Source organism: Macadamia integrifolia, chromosome 12 (genome assembly GCF_013358625.1).
Source record: "Macadamia integrifolia cultivar HAES 741 chromosome 12, SCU_Mint_v3, whole genome shotgun sequence".
Lineage (NCBI taxonomy): Eukaryota > Viridiplantae > Streptophyta > Magnoliopsida > Proteales > Proteaceae > Macadamia > Macadamia integrifolia.
This window is the reverse complement of record NC_056568.1, coordinates 27,767,245-27,781,455: the sequence shown is the minus strand read 5'-3', so window position 1 is coordinate 27,781,455 and position 14,211 is coordinate 27,767,245. Positions and strand designations below refer to the sequence as shown.

The following is a 14,211-nucleotide window of genomic DNA, read 5'->3' as shown; positions in this document are numbered from 1 at the left end:
TCCCCTAATGTATTCATTGACCCTGTTGATGAAGTCATCTTTGGGGAGTCTGGTAGTGCAAACATATCCTTCCAATCATACCCGTCCATCCATCCTTCTTTTGGGTTATATACCGAACCTTGAGAATAGGATTGGTATTAGGGTGATGAGGGATACAAAGTGGGATGGTATGAAGATGATGTAATGTGAGAGGTAGGATATGAAGATTGGGGGTGATAGGATGAGAAAATTCCTCCTCCTTAATGGTGGGGTGAAGGTTGATGGTATGGTGGAGGCTGGTAATATGGTGAAGGTGGGAGGTATGGTGGAGGTTGGTAATATGGTACGGTGAATTCTTCTGTTGATGAAGAAGGATGAACGGTGGGAGTTAGATCTTCTGATTCTTCTTATGATGATTCTCTTCTTTTGGGGGTCCTCATGGCTCTGGCCCTTTGATTCATGACTTTCCTATAAGCGCGGGCATCCATGTGATTCTTTCAAGCTTTGGGTACAATGAGTTGAGTGGGATCACTCTCTGTGGCTTCTTCATCTAGATTGTTCACATGATCAGGGAGTGGATTGGTATTGACATTGGGAGGTTACTTCACCTTGACTTCAATGGTCCCGTTGTCTACCAAGTCCTGAATTGCATGTTACAAACCCAAGCATCTTTCAGTGTTGTGCCCCTTCTGAGTGTCGTAAGCATAATACTCATGATCCTTATACCAAGTTGCTGGAGGGTTGCTGATCATTGTTGGGGCCACTATCCCTTTTAATCCTTATTTCTTTAACTTCTCATATACTGTTGTCATGGGCATTCCCAAATCAAAAAATTGCCTTTTTGGACGAGGGGCCTTCTGGGATGGTGAATCTTCTTATATTACAAATGGTTGTGAAGAAGTGGCTGATGAGACTGACTACTGAACTGCACTCACCACATTGGTTTTTGGACCCTTTCCACGTCCGACTCTGGTGTTCTTCCCTGCATCTTAGGAGGATCCTTGATACTGAGCTTCTCTTAGGATTCTGTTTTTCACACATGTGCCTGTGGCTATTATGGCATCAAAAGTTTGTAAATGTTAATAGTAGAGGACATCATAATAAGGCTTTGACAAGTTCTCTATCAAAATCTCTACTTGCTCTGCTTCTAAAGGTTGATCTGCCATCTTGGCGGACTTATCCCTAAACCTCATCAAGAAGGCGGTGAATCCCTCTTGAGGCTACTGTCTTAACATCTCAAGCTCCTGACATTTCACATCCACCTCGGTATTGTATGAGTACTGCTTGGTAAAGGATTTTACCACTATTGTCTAATTCTAAGTTTGGGATGACTCTAACTAGGTGAGCCACCTTAGTGCTGGTCCTGATAGGGTTAAGATGAAGGCTTGCCACATTTGGTTGTCTGCAAGTTGCCATGACTTGGCGATGCTGCTGAAGACTTTGAGGTGAGCCTTGGGATCTCCTGACCCATCAAACCTATTAGTCTTTCACTTGAATTTCTCGAGAATCCTTGCCCCGAAAAAGAAACTCATTTCATCTAAAATCACTGTTTGGCTTTCCAAAATTTTCCCTGCTTGGAGCATATTTTCCAATTTTTTTAATTATTACCTCATATTTCTTTCTCTCTCCATTTTTGGAGGTTCTATTCGAACGTGCACCTTAGATTCCTCTTCTTCATCTTCAATCACTACCTTAGGAGGAGGGATCCTGGAAGAGGCCCGCCCCTCATTGACCATTTAGACGGGTAAGTGAAGATCCTCTTTGACCAGTTGGTCTAACTTACTCTGGTTCTTCTGATTCAACTCGGGAAGAGATCCCACGATAACCTGTAACTCCTTTCTATTCCAAATCTCCCGTGGCCGGTGCCGGCTCAGTCATGGGATCAGCTCTAGGAGGGTTCTGAAGTGCATACAATATCTGAGCTATCCCTATGTTGACTTCATCCATTTCTGTTTGCAAGGTCTCCACGAGATAGACCCATGCCTATTCGGGTGATTCAGAGTGTGTGGATCCATATTAATTGGGTTGTGATCACTTGGTAGTAGACAATCTCAGAGAGACGATGGAGGTGACACTAGACTTGGGTGAGTCAACCGACTATCTTGATGTGTCCAAAGGGACCACAGAGAATACTTGAGGTGTAGAATTATGCCTGAACCAAAAGTGGCTTATTTTAGGATTGTTGAATTTCCAACCCTATGTTTACACATTCTCTAAATTAACAACCAATGATCCATCCAAAGTTAGTCTGTTTATTGATAGGGAGTGGATAGGGATTGATGCCCCTAGTCCACTCAATGTTATAAGCAGAAGATTGATACAAATGGCTTATTGAGAATATTCCCATAAGACATTCCAGGTAATAAGTCATGCTTTCCTTGCTCTTTTTCCCACTAGGTGTCATTCCTCCTGATTTTCTCAGAACTTCTAGGGACTTTATGTGACTCTGACGGGATTGCCCCTGAGTCACATAATTGGACATTTTTTCTAAGGAGTAAGGACACCTTTTATCCGAAACCCACTTAGAAAAGCAATTCTTTATAATGGAAAATAATATAAGAAAATTTATTTTCAAGACCACAAACAAATTCTACAATTAGCTTGTGGCGCTCATAGTTTCTTTATCTATTTTCTACATGATGTTGAGTATGCAATGGATGCAATAGGACCAACAAAGCTTCCTTGATAGGATCTATATACACAAGGTACGTGATCCTTTTGATATACCCGTAGGTATGAGATCAAGGGATGACTTCCTTGCCCATTACTCGTGACTACACATGAGGTTAAGCAATTGGCCATGGGGTGGTGGAACAGTGAGTGATTGTGTGCAAAAGTGTAATGTGAGAATTCCATTATCCGACCTCAGAATGTCATAAAGTGCACGGACTCCCTGAGGGTACTAGCACAATTACGAACATCCTTGCTGTTTAATAATATCCCACACCCTTGTACAAGAAGCGGGTATCATTTGCTCTCAGAGTACTCTCTATGACATGCACTGACCTCCCCGAGGGTGCGGGTATGACAATTACAAACATAAGGTTAACCAAACATATTCTCAAACAAATGTGGTGAAAAATGTTCTTGCATTTAAAGGTACCATCTAGTATTGAAAGCTTGACATTTATCCCTAGCAGAGTCACCACTGTGAGGGTAGCAGTTGAAGAATGCATATGTGTTCTTCCCCTGTGGGGGGGAGAAAAAGGATTACATTGATTCCATCCTCTCTCCTCTCTTTTTCTTCCATGAGGGAGGGGGTGTGTCATGTGTGCTTACCCTGTGGGCCTTGCACCACCGTATCACCACTCGGAGATACGTGGAGGCTTATTTCACAAAAGTGTAAAATTCATCATTTGAGAGGGGGTTTGATGATGGTCCAATACGGGGATCGGGATTATACAAAAAGGTTTAGAGTCACCACCTAGGATTATGGGTCTAGGACCCGAGGGTGGGCCCAATTCCTGTGAAAAGGGCCTAATGATTGGTCTGGTCTAGTGATTAAGGGTAAGTGTCAGGTTGTAGAATTGGGAAGGTGTTAGGCACCCAATCTACCTGGTTCAACCGGTCTTCCTACTAGATGCTTGAGAATGAACATTTTCTACAATCATTCTTATTCCACATGCATGGTTAAGTTATCACACATATATACATTGACTGAATTTAAATGACCATGTACACTAAAATAAGGTCTATATAAAGTCTACATGATGACAATTCAGTTAAGAAACTGTACCTGAACTTAACCCCTGTTTCAGGTCAAGAGGAGTGGGCCCCTGATTAGTACCGGTTTGGATTATCTTTTGGATTTTCCTGGCTCAGGAGAAGATGGTCTTGACCTCTAACTTCCTTTTTCGAGATATTTTGATTGTAATGATATTCGGGTAGAGTTCCAGCTAGGAACGATTACTTTTGGATTTAGATACTGATAGAGCTTCGGACAGGGAAGACTATTTTGGATTTCGATTCGGACAGGGCTTCAGCTAGGGAAGGGTATTTTTGAGCTTCGGATGAGGTGGCACTTCGACAGAGCTTCCACTGGGGATAGGCCATGGAAGGGTTAGGCTAAGGTGGCACTTTAGTAGAGCTTCCGCTGGGGATAGGCTCCGGGAGGGCTAGGCTGAGGTGGTACTTTGGCAGAGCTTCCACTGGGAATGGCTAGAGGAGGGCTAGGCTGAGGTGGCACTTCGATAGAGCTTCCACTGAGAATAGTTATTTCTGGAAAGATTCCAAGGGCACTCGGACAGAGCTTCCACTAGGAACTGCTATTTTTGGAAAGAAATGGATTGACCTAAAAATGGATTGAAGATCCCCAAAGCCCCAAAGAACACTTTGAAGATCTGAACAAAACTCAGGATCTTGAGAAAGATCTCTTCATAGACTCAAAGAACCTCAAGGGGGGAGGGATTTTTACTTCTAGTAAAGATCAAGAACACTCAAAGAAGGGATCCTAAAAGCATACTATTTTTGGAAAAAAATGGATTGGGCTAGAAACTTGGATTGAAGATCTTCAAAGTGTTGAAGAACACTTCGAAGATCCGAACAAGATTTTGGATCTTGATGAAGATCCCTCCGAAGACGCAAAGAAACTCAAAGTGGGGGGAGGAGAGAGGGTAGAGCATCACTTCCTAAGGGTGGTCATGGGGTTGTGATGTTGGTGTGTAAAATCCAAAGTAGTGGGGGTATTTATAGGATTTCTAGGCCAACAGGGAGGAGAGAGAATTTTTAACCAATGGGTAAAAAGGGGTTTTTGGACTAATAGGAGGAGAGAGAATTTTTAACTATTGAATAAAAAGGAGTTTTTGGTTAACCAATGGGTAAAAAGGGGTTTTTGGACAAATAGGAGGTTGCGGCACAGGGTTTGCTAGCGGAGTAGTGCATAAGTGAAAATGGATGAAGATTAAATTTATTCGCTCGTCGGGCCAGTGGAAAGCAAATTCCAGCCGTTGACGGTGGCACACGAGGCTAGGTCAAGGTGCAAGGGGCATGGATGAGCACATGCGGGAGACTGGCAAAGGAGACAGAATGGCTGGTAAAGTGCATGGGGCATGCACATGGGCTGGCCTATGATTGTGCACAGGCTGGCCTACGTGTGTACGCGGGCTCATGCGGGTTAGCCTATGGCTTTGCCTAGGTTGGACTGCCGCTGCGGGCGGGATGGCCTACTGGTGCACGGGCTGCATGCGGCTGCAGCTACGTGTGGGCTGGCCTGTGGGTGCGCATGGGCTGGCCTGCGACTGTACACTGGCTAGCCTACCTACACGCGAGGGCTGGGCTGTGTGTGTGCACGTACTGTGCGCGGAGATGTGCTACTGGCTGGCTGCATGCGTAAAAAATGTGATTTTTCAAGGATGATTACGGGAGATCCGACGGTCAAATTTTGACGTACCATATATCGTCGAAATTGTATTTCCAAGTACTATCCATTTGTACGGTCATCTTGACCGGTTTCCTTAGTATATAAAAAGTCAAAATTGGACCCTCTTCCTTCCCATGTGGGGTCTCCAAGGTTTTTAGGCAGAGTATGTTTCTGGGGTATTTGGGTAGGTAGGGAATTTTTCCAGGTTTCCAGTAGGCTTTCCAGTGTCTGCGGCATACGTACGGGAAAATGTAATTTTCTGAGGACGATTGTGGGATATCCGATGGTCCAATTTTGACGTGCCATATATTGTCAAAATTGTATTTTCGAGCACTATCCATTTGTACGGTCATCTTGACCAAATTCTTTATATATAAAATGTCAAATTTGGACCCTCTTCACTCCCACGTGTGGGTTTCCAGGGTTTTTAGGTAGGTGGGGAATGTTTTCGGATTTTCTTAGTCAATCATCATCTCTGTTGATCAGAAGTCGAAAGTCGTGTCCAAGATCTAAATTTCATCATAACCAGAGGAGGGTGACAAAATTGGGTATTATTTGAGATTTTAAAATATAATCGCAAGCGTACAAATCAGTGTAGCTACAGGTCGAACATAGGGAGAGTAGCTACTTTATTTTTTTGCTTCTTTTAATAATGCGAAAGTGAACCGATTAATGATTGTGATCTAATTCTAATTACCGTCCTAAACAAATGTATCTAAAATAACATCCTAAGCATTCGTCATCTAAAAATTTAAACACGCAAGCCACGCAATTAAAATTAAATAAATAAATAGCTGAAAATAAACACCCCACGCAATTAAAAAGCAATGAAGGAAAAAAATGTTGAAATAAAAATAAAGTAAAAGAAAGGGAATAAAGCTAGAGAGAGACTCACAAATAGGTTTCTCTACTTAGCCCGAGGGATGCATCATAATATGAACTTCCCTACTTGACCAAAGAGTCACTCTTACAAGGGTTACTCTACTTGGCTTTAGGGAAAGGGAGACAATTAAAATAAAAACAATAAAATGATGGTTCTATGGCTAGGAGGGGAAAAACCAACACATACACTAGCCATGAACCTTAGGGGAAAGGGATAACAATAATATAACGACTGAAATTAAAATCCTAAATTAAGAAAGAAAGGGTAGTCAAAAGAGGGAATGAGAGGGGGGAGAGAAGACTACTGAAGGAGCCTACTTACTTGAACTTCAACCCTTGAACTGAAAACTTGATCGATTTGAGATACTACCAGTACTAAAACCAGATTTGGAATAAACCAAATCTGAAATTTCTAGTACTAGAGAAAACAAATCTGAAGAAAAAAATTGAACTTGAAAGATATGCTTCATAGCTTATTCTTGTCACCTAGAACTAAGCCTAGAACTAGAACTTGAAAATTACAACTTTAATTGTTTAAAAAATAAAAATAAAAGATAAAATAAAAACAAAAGTGTTTGCATTAATTGAATAAAAGAACTTACAAAAGTGTTTAAAGCATAAACCTAGAACTAGAGCTAGAGAAAGAGAAAACTAGAGAAAGAGATAGAGCAACTAAGAAAAACCCCTAGAAGAAGAATGGAATGTCTCCTCCCCTTATGTTAATTCTATTATATAGAGAATAGGGGAGGGAAGCTAACGATTTTAGCTTCTAAAAAAAAATATTTTTTTATCTGATGAGGTGGAGGAGAGAGAAGAGAGAAAACATGTGGAGAGAGATCTCCCACGATTTTTCTTGCCTTTTTTTTCCTATTTTTTCTCCCTTTTTCTATTTTTCTCTCTCTTCTTGCCCAAGAAACCCCCTTTGGTCGATTTTTCTTGCTTGGATTTTAACAATATTCTATTTTAATTGAAAATCTCATCCATGCCCTTTACTTTTTTTTTTCTTCTTTACTATTTTTTCTCTTTATTTTATCTCTCTCTTCTTCAAACTTGTGTACAATCATCTTGGCTAACCTCTTTTAAGTGATGAGTGGGACAGAAAATCTTCTAAAAAAAATCCTCAACAAAATGGTAGCTAAGAGGTTCGAACTTGAGACCTCCTAATAAGTAAAGGATTTTGTACACCACAACTCACCAACTACACTAGGTAATTGTTGTTACCAAAAATGAATCTTCAATTACTTAAGGATGTGGTCCATCGATCCTTGTTGGCATTTAGAATATTCCTTATACCCTTAGGACAACTGCAGATGGGCTAGTTCTACATCTCGGTTCAGTTTTGATCCGTTATTCTTTTTCTAGCCTGAAAGAATAATCACTTGTATGGTTGACCAAACAGATGTGTACTTGCAATTGAACACGCCCATCTTACTTCGAATTTCATCATCTTCTCAACCATGAAAAGAAATAGGACCTCTTTACGTGTAAAATTGGAGATATAGCACCCGATAGTCCTTAAAACCTTGAAATTATAAACCTGCGAAAAGAGAGTAAAATCCAAGGTAGCTCCATTCTAAATATGTAAAATGCATGTTTTACTACATTAGATTTCACACATAAATGTGCTCATCAGAATTCCCCCACATTTAGACTTTGCTAGTCCTCGAGCAAAACAAAAAGAAAAAGAATAAAAACAAAAAACCTAACTCACTTTCGTAGGAATCACAGTTGCACTTAGCATGTGCAGCAAGCCTTTAAACCCCTAGGTCACCCCTAGTGGACGAGTTGTATCTCGTGGGTGTTTGCAGTGAATATACACCCAAAATTCAGAATAAAAAATCCCAACCTTGGCTAAAGGTAAGGGCCACACCGATCCGGAGCAAAGATAATTCCTCTTACAAGAGACCCCCACACTTGAACTTTATTACCCTTTATCAATTCCAGGCACTAGTATATTTCTTAATTTGGAACTCACTTCATCTCTTCTAAAACATCCTTATCTTAAGACAAAACCACTTGTGAAGAAATAGGGAACCAATGACTAAGGCGTCAGAGTGTTTTTGACCAAACATGTTACCTAGCATTAATGACATTTGCACATTTTTTTTTTCTTTTTTTGCTTAATAAACTCTATTCTACTCCACTACTTTTGGCCTGAATGATATGGTGGAGCAAACACCAGACACCCAAGTTACTTTGTAGCTTCGCTTTTTGCATATACCCACAAAGACAGTGATGCTAGAGTTCTTTCATAAGTTTGCTCCCTAGGAATTTCGATCAAGACACCATGCTTCCTAAGGCGCAATGCACTGTCTAGTTCTAAGGGGATCAACTCTTATTCTTCTTTATACTGCAGTTCACACTTCATTTAAAATTGTGCATTTGTCAACTCATGCCAAATTAAAAAGAATGTCTCAACTCCAAATCAAAAGTACAAGGAACCCACAGACTTACATCTGGTCCAACACCATAAAACAAGGGTCTCTTATTTTTCAAAGGGAAGTCCCATCTCAAGACATAAGCTTGTTTCTTTCTTCTCAACAGGGTTTTTATACGTTCAAAATGGGTATCTTAGTCAAAACTTTTATTTTTATACATCAAGCAACCGAATGGTATGATCATTAGCCAAAAACCAAAGTAGGACATCATCCTTTAGCAAGCTCTAAAAAAAAAAAAAAAAACAAACAAAACAAAGTGAAAAAAGCAAAAACTAGTTTCCCTCCCCCACACTTAAGTCATATAATGTCCTCAATGCATGGAAAGAATTAAAAGCGAAGACAATGCAAGAGGGTCATACCTAATTAAAAGTTAGTCATCAGTGTAAAGAGGTTCATGGAGATCCATGACCTCTTCACTACCAGTAGTAAGAAATTCGAGGAACGGTTTCAAATACTGACCATTAATCTTCGAAATTACCCCTGTTCTTGGATTTAGAATTGGTATATACATTATGGACAATAAACAATCCATCCAATCGGGATCTAATCTTAACAGGGAAAAGATGCGATTGAGAGTTGTACAATAAAACCTTATCATCAATTGTAAAAGATTTACGCAAAATGTGCTTATCATGGAAAGCTTTGGTCATTTCCTTGTAAATCCTATAACTTTCATAGGCATCATTTCTAAGTTTCTTCAACTCAGATAGTTGGAGCCTACGATGAATTCCCGTATCAGACAAATTAAAATTAAGCTTCTTGATGGTCTAAAAGGCCTTATGCTCCAACTCAACTGGTAAGTGACAAGCTTTTCCATACACCAAACTGTAGGGAGACTGACCAAGGTCGGTCATGAATGCAGTCCGATGGGCCCACAAGGCATCAATGAGCCTAAGGGACCAATCCTTATGGTTAGTATTTCTCTAAGATTTGTTTGATCTACCTATTCGACACCTCTACTTGGCCACTAGTTTGGGGGTGATAAGGGTAGATAACTTATGGGTGATCCCATACTTTTTCGTTAAGGCCTTAAAAGGTCGATTATAAAAATGAGTACCCTTATCACTAATTATTGCATGTGGTGCACCAAAATGGGAAAAAATGTTCTCTTTGAGAAACTGGACCACCACTTTGTGGTCATTAGATTTACAAGGCATGGCCTCTATCCATTTTGAAACATAATCAACAGCTAAAAGTATGTACAAATTTCCAAAGGAATTAGGGAATGATCCCATGAAATCGATGCCCTACACATCAAAGATCTCAACTACCAAAATAGGGTTGAGGGGCATCATGTTTCTCTTATCGATACAACTAAAAAACTAGTAGGCGGGACAAGCCTTGCAAAAATCAAAAGCTTCTCTAAAAAGAGTGGGCCAATAAAATTCACTTTAGAGAACCTTTGCGGCAGTCTTCTTAGGTCCAAAGTGTCCACCACATGCATAATCATGGCAAAAAGAGAGAATATAATGTTGCTCATGATCAGGAACATATCATCAGATAATCTGATCCAGACATATCTTAAACAAATAAGGATCATCCCAGAAAAAGTGCTTAACTTGGGAATGAAACCTATACTTATCTTGGGTGGACTAGTGATCCGGAGTCACACCTGAAACTAAGAAGTTGACAATGTCAGCGAACCATGGTTCACTGGACACTGCAAGGAAAGTTCTCATTGACTGGAGGATCGACGGTCAAGGAATTGGGATGCCGGGGATAAATGGTCTGCAACTAGGTTTTCAACTCCTTTCTTATCCCTAATTTCTAAATCAAATTCTTGAAAAAGTAAAACCCACCTAATGAGACAGGCTTTGGCATCCTTCTTTTGAACTAGGTATCTAAGAGCAGAATGATCAGTATACACCACCACATGTGAACTAACTAAGTAAGACCGAAACTTTTCTAATGTAAACACAACAACTAAAAATTCTTTTTCAGTGGTTGTATAATTGAGTTGTGCATCATTTAAGGTCCTACTAGCATAGTAAATGACAGTGGGCAACTTATTAATCCATTGACCCAAAACCACCCCTATAGTAAAATCTGAAGCATCACACATCAGTTCAAAAGGTTCAGTCCAAACAGGTGGTTGAACAATGGGTGCATTGGTCAACTGCTTCTTAAGTTATTTGAAGGATTCTAAGCACTCTTTAGAAAACTCAAAAGTTTGATCTTTGGCAAGTAATGAAGTGAGAGGTCGGGCTAACTGACTAAATTCCTAATAAACCTTCTGTACAAGCCCGTATGCCCTAGAAAAAACCGGACGTCCTTAACAAATTGAGGAGGTAATAAATTATCAATTAAATCTACCTTGGTTCTATCTACCTCAATTCCCTCCTTGGATATTACATGGCCTAAAATAATACCAGATTTAACCATAAAATGACATTTCTCCCAATTCAAAACCAAATTCTTAGATATGCACCTTTTCAAAACTAGGGAAAGATGATGAAGATATTCAGAATAGGAATTCCCATGAATTAAAAAGTCATCCATAAATACTTTTAGGAATTTTTTGACCATGTCAGAAAAGATGCTCATCATGCATCGTTGGAACGTAGCAGGGGCATTGCAAAGCCCAAAGGGCATACGCCTATAAGCAAATGTTCCATATGAGCATGTAAAAGTGGTCTTATATTGGTTCTCTAAAGCAATTGGGATCTAGTTATATCCAAAATATCTATCAAGAAAATAATAGTATTCATGTCCAGCTAACCTCTCTAACATCTGGTCAATGACTGGCAATGGGAAGTGGTCCTTCCAGGTTGCCACATTTAGTTTCCTGTAGTCTATGCACACTCTCCACCTTGATTGGACACGGGTTGAAATTAGTTCATTATTGGCATTGGGAACTATAGTCACCCCAGACTTCTTAGGCACTACATGAACTGGGCTTACCCATTAACTGTCAGAAATATGATAAATTATTCTATGATCTAAGCACTTGAGGATCTCTTTCTCAATGGTTTCATTGGGTTAGCTCTTCTTTGGGGTTCCGTGGATTGTTTGGAATCCTCCATAAGATGTATATGATGTTGCATAATAGAAGGGCTTATACCCTGGATATCAGCCATGGTCCAACCTAGGGCTTCTTTATTATCTTTTAACACTTTAAGTAACTCCTCTTCCTGGCTAGAAGTCAAATTTGAAGAAATTATTACAGGAAGAGTCTAGTCAGGCCCTAAGAAAGCATACTTCAAATTAGATGGTAAGTCCTTAAGATCTAGCTTAGCGAGCTTAACTATGGAAGGTTTCGGAATCGAATTGGAAAGGGGTCCTAAGGGCTCCACAGGTGTGTGAAGACTCAAGACTTCAGAAAAGAAATTTTCACTATCATCATCCAACTCATTCATACACTCTTGAAATTCTAAATCAAAATTAATATCAAAGTTGGTAATTAAATCATCAGAAAAATCCAAAAAATCCTCAAGTATATTGATCTCTTCTTCTATATGTGGTTGCTTGCATATCCTAGACATGTTAAACTCAACAGTTTGGCTGCCAAAAGATAACCTTAGGAAACCATTTCAGCAATTGATTAATGCATTACTGGTAGCCAAGAATGATCTTCCCAGAATTATTTAGATCTCATCCTTGGTTGAGAAGGGCTTGGTATCTAACACAATGAAATCAATAGGAAAAATAAATTCCCCCACCTTTAGTAAGACATCCTCGACCATCCCTTTAGGAATCTTAACAGACATATCTGCCAACTGAAGAGTAGTTTCAGTGGCTTTCAATTCTCCCAATCCTAGTTGCTTGTACACATGGTAAGGTAAAATATTTACACATGCGCCAAGGTCAAGTAAGGCATACTTAATGTAGGTGTTGCCTATGACATAAGATATGGTAGAGCTCCCTGGATCCTTATACTTGGCTGCTATAGGCTGAGTAATTATGGAACTAATGTTACCTGCCAAGAACGCTTTTTTGGGCACACTAGTGATACCTTTATGAGTACACAAATCTTTCAGTACCTTTGCATAGGCAGGGATCTAGGATATGGCATCCAAAAGAGGGATGTTCACTTCTACTTTTTTGAAGACTTCTAAAATTTTATCCATGGAAGCAATCTTCTTTTTGTTTACCAAGCGATTAGGAAATGGGACAGGAGGAACATAAGGATTGTTAGGGATTTGCCATTTTTTAGAATAATCATTTTTTGTTTCCTCAACCAAATCATCTTTAATTTTAAAAGAATCTTTAGGTTCATCAGACAAACCTGAAACAAGAGGCACATTTGTGTCCTCAACTGAAGGAGAGTTAACAGGAATAATAGATGGGGAAGATTTAGGAATGCTCTGTTGGTATTCTCTATCACTCCTAAGGGCATAAATAACATTACATTGGTTAAAAGGACTTTATTGGATCTGATCTGGTACTATATTCAGTAGTGCATTAATTGGTGCTTGTGAACTAACAGGCTGATGATGCCTAGGGTTAGGCTCTGGTTAACTGGGTAAAGTTCCTTGCTCCCTCTCACTCATAATTGAAATAACTTGGGTGTGTTCTCTCGTAAGATTTTGATGGCTTGTCATGAGAAGGGTTATATTTTTTTTTCAAGTCACTTATTCTACTTGCCTCTCCAGTGTTGGTAAACCCAAGGGGTTGTTGATAAGATGATAGGAGAGGGGTCCTAGGAAAATTAGTCTGAGGTCCCACATTTGACATTGGAAAAGTATTTTAGGAAAAAGATTGTTATGTAAAGGGAGGCCTTTAGGGTCTAGGTTGACATTGATTATGAAAATTGGAAGGCTCTGCTTGGTTGCCCTGATTCCAAGAGAAATTTGGGTGATTTCTCCATCTTGGATTGTACGTGTTACTATATAGTTTATTCTAGTATAAGGCATTAACACTATCATTAGAATTGCTCCCAAAGGTATTGGGGCATTCTTTTATGACATGTCCAGGGGACTGGCACCAAGCACAAATCTTAAACAAATTGACTGATGATGGCTCTTTAAGAACAATAGTCTCAATCCTCTTGATTAGGCTATCAAAATGGGCTTTCTTGACTACTATCCCATCCACAAAATATTCTTTTCCTCCTATGGTTCTTTCACTCTCTTGGGTTGATTCCCACTCACAGGTTTTGTCAGCTAAGTCAAGTAAGAATTCTCATGCCATTCCTTCATCTATAAAGGATGTGAATCCCTCAGGGCATATAGACTCTATCATTTGTTTAGTTGGGTAATCAGTACCCTCATAAATTATTTGACATAAATGCTATAAGTCTAGGCCATGGTGAGGGCATTCTTGGAGTAGATCCTTGAATCTCTTCATAAGTTTGGAAAATCACTCACTAGGCTTTTGCTTAAACTGAAGGATATCACTTCTAAGCTTATTGGCCTTGTGAGTTGGGAAAAAAATTTTAAGGAAGAGAACTATGAACTGGTCCCATGAGGCTATGGAATTTATGGGTAACCCATACAATCACTTTTTAGCTTGGTCTTTTAATGCAAAAGTGATAAACCTAAGCTTATCAGCATCATTAGAAAGCTATTGGATCTTAATTAGAACACATACCTCTCCAAATTCCCTTAGAAATAG

The 14,211-nt window shown here is 39.6% G+C and overlaps 1 non-coding gene across 1 annotated transcript; it reads left to right on the top strand.

Moving 5' to 3' along the window:
* Positions 1–13,897: 13,897 nt before the first annotated feature.
* Positions 13,898–14,004, top strand: LOC122058514. The gene has a single exon (XR_006133810.1). It is a non-coding gene; the product is annotated as a small nucleolar RNA R71 (small nucleolar RNA).
* The last annotated feature ends 207 nt before the right edge of the window (positions 14,005–14,211 follow it).